Source organism: Haemaphysalis longicornis, unplaced genomic scaffold, assembly GCF_048455015.1.
Source record: "Haemaphysalis longicornis isolate Haplotype H1 unplaced genomic scaffold, Haemaphysalis longicornis Haplotype H1 scaffold_13, whole genome shotgun sequence".
In the NCBI taxonomy this organism is placed as follows: Eukaryota; Metazoa; Arthropoda; class Arachnida; order Ixodida; family Ixodidae; genus Haemaphysalis; species Haemaphysalis longicornis.
Window position 1 is genome coordinate 59,291,417 of NW_027526233.1, and position 8,893 is coordinate 59,300,309.

Consider the following 8,893-nt stretch of genomic DNA (forward strand, 5'->3'; position numbering starts at 1 on the left):
CAGCAGCGGCACTTGCATTAGGCAGCCAGCTATGCCCGTCAGCTGGCCGGTGAAAAGTTGACTTGTACAATTCCGCATGCGTCCCTGAGCCGCCACTAGCCGCCGCCGTGCTTGCCCTACCACTTAATCTCCCATACCCAACGGAATACCACCGACTGGTCCCGTCACAAGTGAGCTCGCGTTATCTTTCCTACTCACGCCTTCGGCAGCTTCCTGCATCTTCTGCTCTGCTACAATTTCTTCTTCCAGTCGCACCTGCTCCCTCAGCTCCGTTGCCAGATCCAGCGCATTCGCACACAGGTCTCCGAAAACATCGGGAGTGATTAGGGCCCCCACGTGACTGTCAGGTTCCTCTGTCACTGCACAGAGCACCTCCACCCGCCGAGTGGAGCTTCCCGATGCGTCGGGGACCCCAAGAGGAATATACATAAAGTCTGCCGTGACTGACTTGCCAAAGGCACCCGTGAGCTTCACCTTCCCGCTGCTCTGCCCCAAAATGTTAGTCGGCACGTCGTCAGCATTCATTACTGTGATGTCAGCACCAGAGTCAACACGAGCGGTGCACAATTTATCCCCAATGAGTACCTCTACCAACGGGCCATTCTTTGGAAGTCTGAAGTTCCTGTCGCGACTCACTCGTTTGACTTTCTCTAGCCGGTTGTCAAAGTTTCCGGCCACCACCCTTAAACATCCGCGTCTGGGTTCCAGCCCGACCTGCAGTTTTGCTTGTAATGCCCGTGCTGGCCGCACCCAAAACAACGAACTGAGTTCGCACCCGTATCTGGACCGCGGGGAGGCCTGTCCCGATTTCCACTCGGTTGCTACCCGCCGCCGACCGGTGGTCCCGTTCCCTGTGTGGAATACGAGACACTCTCTTTAAAGTTTGCCGCGATATCGGCTATTTCTTTTGCCGGCATCCATCCCTTCAGCTCGCTTTGGGTGACATAGGCTCTTAGATTCTCTGGCATTAGCTGCTTTAGCCTATCAGCAACCAGAAGTTTCTGAAGCCGCTCAAACGTCTCAACGTTCCTGCTCCGCAGGTAGCACGAAAACATTGTTTCAAGTCTCGTGGCCACCTGTCTCCACGATTCGCCCTCCTGCCTGCTGACCGTTAAAAACATTCTGCGGTATTCGTGTGCGGTCATACGAAGCTCTCCGAGGACTACCTCCTTCAGTTGTTCGTACGGCAAGGTTTTACCATTGGCCTGGTTAGCGATGAATGCGCCAATTTTTTCGTTCAGGTACGGGAGAAGTATAGTGCCCTGAATTTCTTCAGGAATCTTTAGGGAACTAAAAAGGGCGTCCACCGTCTTAAACCACGCGGGAATAAGAGCTTTCTCTGTCGGCATCGGGGTGAGAGCGGTATTTAAATCTTTTGCGTGCCGCGCGATGCCAGTTCTCTCACTTTCTAGCTCGCTGTTCCATTGTGACATCTGTGTGGCTTTGAGCGTCATCATCTCGAGCTGCAGCTTCAATAGCTTCATTTCTGTTTGCACGCTATCAGAACTAAGGTCCGTTGCCATACCGGCAGACGACTCGACAACCTCGGTACCCATTTTCTCTGACTCCGTACGCGCTCCCGAACGCTACTGCATGCACAAAAAGGACATCACGAGATGCAAAAAAAATGTGTGGCCTCACCCAGAAAACGTGCGATGCGTAGCGCCCGGTTGTCCGCACATAGTAACACACGCCAGTTTGTGATTCAGGAAGACGACAGCAACGCTCCGTCCAGCTAATCTAGTCGACGAAACGTTCGCCTGATAGTCGTCCTAGCAAGCACTTGTCCACCGCCAACACTGGGGAAAGGCCACAGCTCCAGTCCCACAGCCGTGAATCTTTGGAATTGGACTCCGCTGCTCTCTCGACGTACACGATAACTCCAGTCACCTCCTCTGCAGAGCAACAACTGCTGCAAGCGCTCCTCTTCTGACATTCTAAGAAGTACTGCTACGTCGAGGCCGCTCCCAGGTTCACTCGTCCACCACGAGCAGTTTTTTTTGACACCCCCACGAAGAAGACACAGTCCAGTGTTGTGCCGCAAGGCGTCTTCTTGAAATCTCCACATCGAGGTTTACGCGTGCAGCGCACCAAAAGCTGTCGTTACCCGTTAGACGCACCAATGCTTGACGATTTCCGAGGAATCTCCTTCCTACGCTCCTCTACGAGCCGGCTCGTTGACGCAGCAACGTCGAGGTTTATGCATCCAGTGCACCAACAGCTGCAGCCGCCCGTTAGACGCACCAACTCCTGACGAGTTTAGAGGAATCTCCTCCTTCCTACGCTCCTCTACCAGCCGGCTCCTGGACGTACCAACGTCGAGGTTTACACGTGCAGTGCACCAACACTTGCACCTTTCCTGAGAAGCACCGACGTTATGACACCTCCCAATCTCTCCGCCGTCGACTTGCCTTGCTGATCTTCGGCTCCCCTGTCTTCGAACTGCGGGGCTAGCCAATCCTGTCGACCGCGCCAGATAAATGTAGATAGACGGATTGTTGGTAATTCCGTTGTTCTGGAATTGGCGCCCCCTCGATGATCTGATAACCGGTGGTGCAGTGGAAGACAACGAAGCCTATTCCAGTGGCAGTAGACTTTAATGTACAGAGAGTCACGGATGTAAACAGTGCGTGAGACGACGGCGTTCACCCCTGCGTGCACCAACACAACCGTCCATCGTGTCGTCGCGCTCCGTGTTGTCTCTCCTCTTCTCTGTCCTTGTTTTTAAGCGCTATGAATTTTTCGTCAAAGCATCACCAACTAGCCCAGAAATCCGTACTCCCACCGCCGTCTCCCCTCAAAATCCCCCGATCAACATCAAACACAGCATACACAAATCACAACTTCATATGCTGCCCAATCACAGCCAAGAACACAGGTTCTTCGCCCCGACTATTCCTCCTGGCCATTGGTCCTGCCTGAATCTCGTCACCTCCTCCCCCTACTGCCCCTTTAGGTGGAGAAAAGACGTTCTCACGAGAAAGGAAGAGTCAACGCCCTGACAACACTGAACGTTACCATGACGCCACCACCGGCGCCTGGCTTACTGAGGCTAAGTACTGTAGACAAGGCCGGCTCCTCTGATTATCCGCCACAAACGCGCGCCGCGTCCGCTGTCAAACGGGGTCGAGCATAGATCAACACAGCGACGTCTCCTCCCGCTAACGACGGAAGCACTCGGCGTGTCTCGCCGTCCCGCGCCCCGGCACCGTCCTCAGCAGACAACAACAGTGAGGGAAACAGCAAAGCATTGCCGCCGCCGCCAGCGGCTATAGGTGCTGGGCGCAACTCCTGGGCAATTTTCCTCTCAAGCAGCCCCGTCTGAGTGAAAGCGGTGGGAGGCGAACAATGCACACTGCCGTCGCGTTGCAAAGCGGCTCGGGATACAGGAAGGACGTACGCTGACCCCCACTCGCAAAACTTGCCCCACAACAAGGTACCATACATCAATAACATACACCAACTGAACTGGGAGCATCAGCTGACGCATCCTGGGAGGGATGTGAAACATGGTAAAATAGCGCGGTAGAGACGGGAAAACTTAGAGACTACAGAGGACTAGCCCGGGGAGCACAGGACTGTTCGGCCTAAAACAGGCCGGTGTACTTTGGCCGGTGATTTTTTGCCCGGCCGTTTTCCGGCAGCCATGTTCGGCCCATGTCCAAATGTGGGCCTTTTGGCCGTATACGGCCCTACAACCATGGCTGTCCAACGGCCAGTGTCCGTCGGCTAGTCGACCGGCTTACGGTCATACGGCCATATTCCAGCCGTAGGGCTCCGGCCATTCCAAAGCCACCCGTGTACGGCCGAAGTACGTCCGCCGGAGGACAGCCGAGATGCGGTCGTCGGACTCCAGCCGGACTACAGCTACCGGAAATACGGCCGTGCTACGGGCATTGGAGTTCAGCCACAGTACGTTAGCTGTACTGAGGCCGGTCACTGCATGTCGCGCAAGCAGATGACTCATTCGCGCAGTGCAGAAGCAGCACAAACCCAGCATTTTGGGTCCAATGCAGGCACATCAAAGTGAGCTCGCGCGCAACCACCAGCCGTCAAGCTTTCAGCGCAGCCTTGCTTAATTACCAGCCTCAGTAGACAGCAAAATTCGTTTATTAAACAGTGCTCACAAATTTTCGTTCCTTTAATTGCTGTGCCTCATTTACTGCCGAACACAGAAAATATTCAGTTCTTTGTAGAGCTTGAATAGATGTATTGTCCAGGTCCTCATATCCTCTGTGGGGCGGCTTACCTGTAATCAACGGGGAAAGAGGGGGGGGGGGGGGGGGCGGAGGGCGCATTCTTTAGTGGGTTGAATTTCAGGGAGATAAATTGCGCCGCTTTTAGCCAATTTCTTTTAGGGCAATATTCCGGAACACTTTCATGCTATGACTACATAAACTATTTTTATAACAGTTGCTTGACCAATTTTGATGTATATAAAACCGGCGTGAATGCCTTTACGAAGCGTTTTGGTTCTCAACAAAACACTCAGGAGCATTTAATATAACTCCTTCACAAAAAAGTATGTCCATTTTTTGCCCATTTTTCTTGCAAAGACATTTTCTACTCGATCAACTTTTTTGATGATCTTGCGCAGGGCTGATCGTAAGAAGAAGCGAACAGGTACTTTCATTTTCAATCTATTTTAATGTTGTTTTCATGAGTATACGTCTACACCACTTAATAGTCCAAAAGAGCTTAATTTTCTTCTAATGTCATACTACGTTCAAAAAATTCTAGACGCGTCGCGAATGACGCCCTGCTTCAGGTGGCTGCAGTTGTATCCCTTTGTGTACACGCAAGGAAAGGCGTAAAATTAGAGTTACGTAATTTGTTTCAAACCAATAACATAGCAATGGCAGCATGTATACACGAAACCTTGCATACTGCAACGAATAGGGCAATAAATATTTTATTGGTCAAGGTTGAATGCGTAGGGTTCTCAACCCGTCGGAGGCAAACTTGCCCCTCTGGAATTTTATTTATTTATTTATTTATTTATTTATTTATTTATTTATTTATTTATTTTTATTTATTTATTTATTTATTTGTTTGTTTATTGATTTATTTTTATTCATTTATTTATTCATTGTTTTATTTATTTATTTATTTATTTATTTATTTATTTGATGCCTGCTTGCCTTTGCATGCATTACAGAAGGGAGATACATAACACTAAGCATTAAATATGAGACAAAATAACAAAATAATTCTACAAAGCGCGCTGAAAATCGTCAATATAAACAGTTAATGCAATCATACGTGGAAGATAATTACACTGCAGTATTGATGTAAAATAAAATGAATCGCGCACGGCGTCACCTTTAAAGGAAAGTTAATAATTTGCTTTAACCTAGCGGTCCCACTTTGCGATATGTAGAATGGCGCTTGGACATACTTCTCCCCTTCTACAACAGTTTTCGAATGATAGATATTACGAAAAAAGTTAAACCTGTGGTTTCGTCTGTGATCTTTCACGTCCTGCCATTTCAGTTTATTTTTACTCTCTCTCATGCTAAGTTGAGCGTGCCAATTACCTAATACGAATCCCACTGACATATTCTGTATGTTTTCGAGCGTATCAACGAGCTCTTTGGTGTAGGGATCCACGAAAACACATGCGTACTCCAAGATTGAGCGCACATGAGTGAAATACGGTTGTTCTTTTCAGTTAGATGGAGGTTCACTGAAATTTCGTCTCAGAAATCCAAAAACATACGCAGCTGTAACTTTTACGGTGTGCACCTGCCTATTTAACCTCTAACCACTCCCTAAATAAACTCCTAGGTATTTATATTCCTCGGCCGTTGTCACAGCAGCATAATTTACGGTATACGTATCCAATTGGAATGAAGGTTTTCTTGTAAAGGTGCCGTTAACAGACTGTTTAACATCCAAAAACGTTTCTGAATCAGCACACCAGGATGTTATTAAATTCGAATAAAGCTGCAGGTATAGGGAATCACGTTCACTCGCTATAGTCCGGTTAACTACACAGTACTTTTGAACAAAGCTATAGGGCCAATAGTAATACAATGCAAAAACCGATTCATTCAGTTCATAGGATGAAATGTACTACGCAGAAGGTGATATGCAACACCATCATTTGCTTTTCTGCAGTCCAAGAATATACAGTCAACCACTTTAAGCTTATCGATTTCAAGAGCCGCGTGAACTCAACAATCTGCGTTGAGCAAGAAAATCCTGACAAAATCCGTGTTTGCTAGGATGCTGGCGATTAGTCATATCCCAAGAGTGGCTAAGCTCACCTTCAAACATCGGAACTAAATTAACAGCTAGGCTTCGTCAGTGACAAGGCTCTGTTGTTATCGCAAATTTAAAATAATTTTTTTTCTAAATAGGCAGTCGTAAAATCCCCTCAAGTAACATAGTGCAGGGCATGAAGTTGATCCTACCAATGCACGAGCGAGTCTCTTCTACGTTTATCACCAACAACATAGTGCAACATTGCTTGTCGCAGTTTAATTGTAAGCAGAATAACTTGCGCTTTTACTCCCACTTGCCTTTCTTTGGTGGGGAGTCCTTGACATGGTGGCGGTTTAGCTCCTGCGTGGTTGCCGCTTGCTCGACGCCCTTGAAGGCCAGTTATTTTGGTGAACCATCTCCATCTCGGATCGGACATCTCTGGCGGATCGATGTCTCCAATGATCTCCATTTCTTGAGCGGGCGAATAGCCTCGAGATGATGCGTCGACGAAGCCGGCGGCAGAAGCGTGGTAGCGGCGATGACTGGCGAGGCTTAGCTCACCCGTCGGTGTGGCACAGTCCTCTTGTGGCAATAAATGACATTTCGATGGCCTAAAAGGTTCCCTGCTAATGTCCAGTGAGTCCTTGCACCTTGCCCGTTCACCGAGAACACTCATTACTGTTTGACAAACGATGTTCGTTCACTTAAAACGTAGAAACACGGAGCGGATGAAAAACGCGTCCCGTCGTTCGGCTCCCTAACGGCTTTTTGTCCCACCAGGAAAAAACCGGTCGGTCTCCTTTCAAACACGTCTGTGCATGAATTCTCGGCGCCCAGGCGCGAGCCGTTGTTCGGCTGTATGCCGTTTGCCGAAAAAAGGACGTATAACCAGATACCTTACGTAGGCCGGTCTCCTCTTGAACACCGGTTGCCAAATATTCTGTTGCCATTCGCTTGCCGTAATTCGGCCGAGGACAGCTAACCGAACGCAAAACGTATATTCTGGGGCCGTACGTCCGCCGGACGCGCGGTTCACCGTTGAAACAACGAATGCATGGCAGCCGCGCTCCGGCCGGTCTCCTTTCGAACACCAACTGCCGCAAGAATACGCATATTCTGTGGCCGGTCGCCTGCCGTGCTTCGGCCGATTACCGCTTCCCTAAGAAAAAACGGATGCCCTAAGGCCGTACTTCGGCCGTTCTCTTTCTCAACATCGGCAGCCGTAAGAGAACTGAATATCTGGCAGCCGGTTAGCTGCCGTTGTGCGTCCGGACACGGGTGGACGGAAAAATGCCGAAGCGCTGGTTGCCGAATGTTGGCCGTTCAACGCATGATCAGTGGCTGCCAGAACCTGGATGCTGGCCGGACATGCCAGAAAGCGGCCATTGACGGGCCGGTCTTGGGGCACACTTTCTGTGCCGCCTGGGAGCGCTGGAAATCAACCGAGTTCTTTGGCCCCACGCAAAGGAAGATGTACAGAAAGAGAGAATGCGCGAAGTGGGGCAAAGCGACCATGAAACAAATTAGGAGAAAAAAGCAATCAGGGGTAGTGGCTGGTTTTTAAAAGAAGAAAAAGAAATGATCTGGGGATATTATTGCGCTTTCATGGGAGCTCACCTGCATTCACTCCAGTTCGGGATGTGAGTGGGGGGATAGGGTAGGATGCAGAAAGGTAAGGATCAAAATGGTGAGGAAGGAGTAGAACGAGTAATTCTAAAGAAATAGTAGTTCCACTGAGTAGTTTTTCTTAGAAAGAGTAGTTCACTGAGATCGATTCCATCGCACACACCACACCTCGAACACTCCTGGCTGGTGGCATGCTGCGTCCTGCCGACGAGAAATCTCGGCGGGAACTGTAAAGCGTAGAGAAGCTTGCTGTGACGAGGAGCGAAGTCTGCGGCGGTTCCGTGCACTGCGGAGTCCGCTCGAATGGAGCGCGGCCGACAGATTGGTACCAAGGAGCGGGAGCTGCACTTGACGGCCCACACGAGCAGAGCCAAATCCGGGAGACATGAAAATGCAGGGCGACGGCCCGTGCGGTCAACGGGCCGCCGAAACGAAGCTCCTCCGAAGCGGGGGAGTGCGAAAAAGCAAGTCCGATCTAACTCGAAGTGACGAAGTGACGAAGGTCTCCCGCGAAGCATCGAAAAAGCCACCTCCGAGCGTACGCGCTACTCTATGCACAACCCTTCTTGGTTGCGGAGAACTCAACACTGCATCTAGCGCATTAACGTGGCACGAACATTGGCTACCTACCCCTGGAAAAACTTCACACAACCTTTTGACACACGAAAATTGTCCCTGAGCGTTCACGGCAACGGAGGCTGCCATGATGGAATTCGTTAGTTGCCAGGTGAATACCCATTACTGCCGCCGACTCTAGTAGGCAAAAAAACCGCGGGAAACGGTGTGAGGGTGGCATCATGGCTGCGCTCAGGTTTAGCACGGTTCAATACACGAGCTGGCCGGGCAGGTTTTCCTCTAGAGTATGTAGTAAGTTGTGACTGTACTTCCGGCTGCAGAAAAACTTACTAAAAAACTAACTGGACTGTATGGGTGTTACATTGGTCTTTGATCCCACTGTAACTCTCCATAGATGCAACAGTATGACATTCGTATTTTTTGTGTATAGGGGCAGGGCTAACATTAATATACCGAACATACGATCGAATACTAAGTCCTCGAT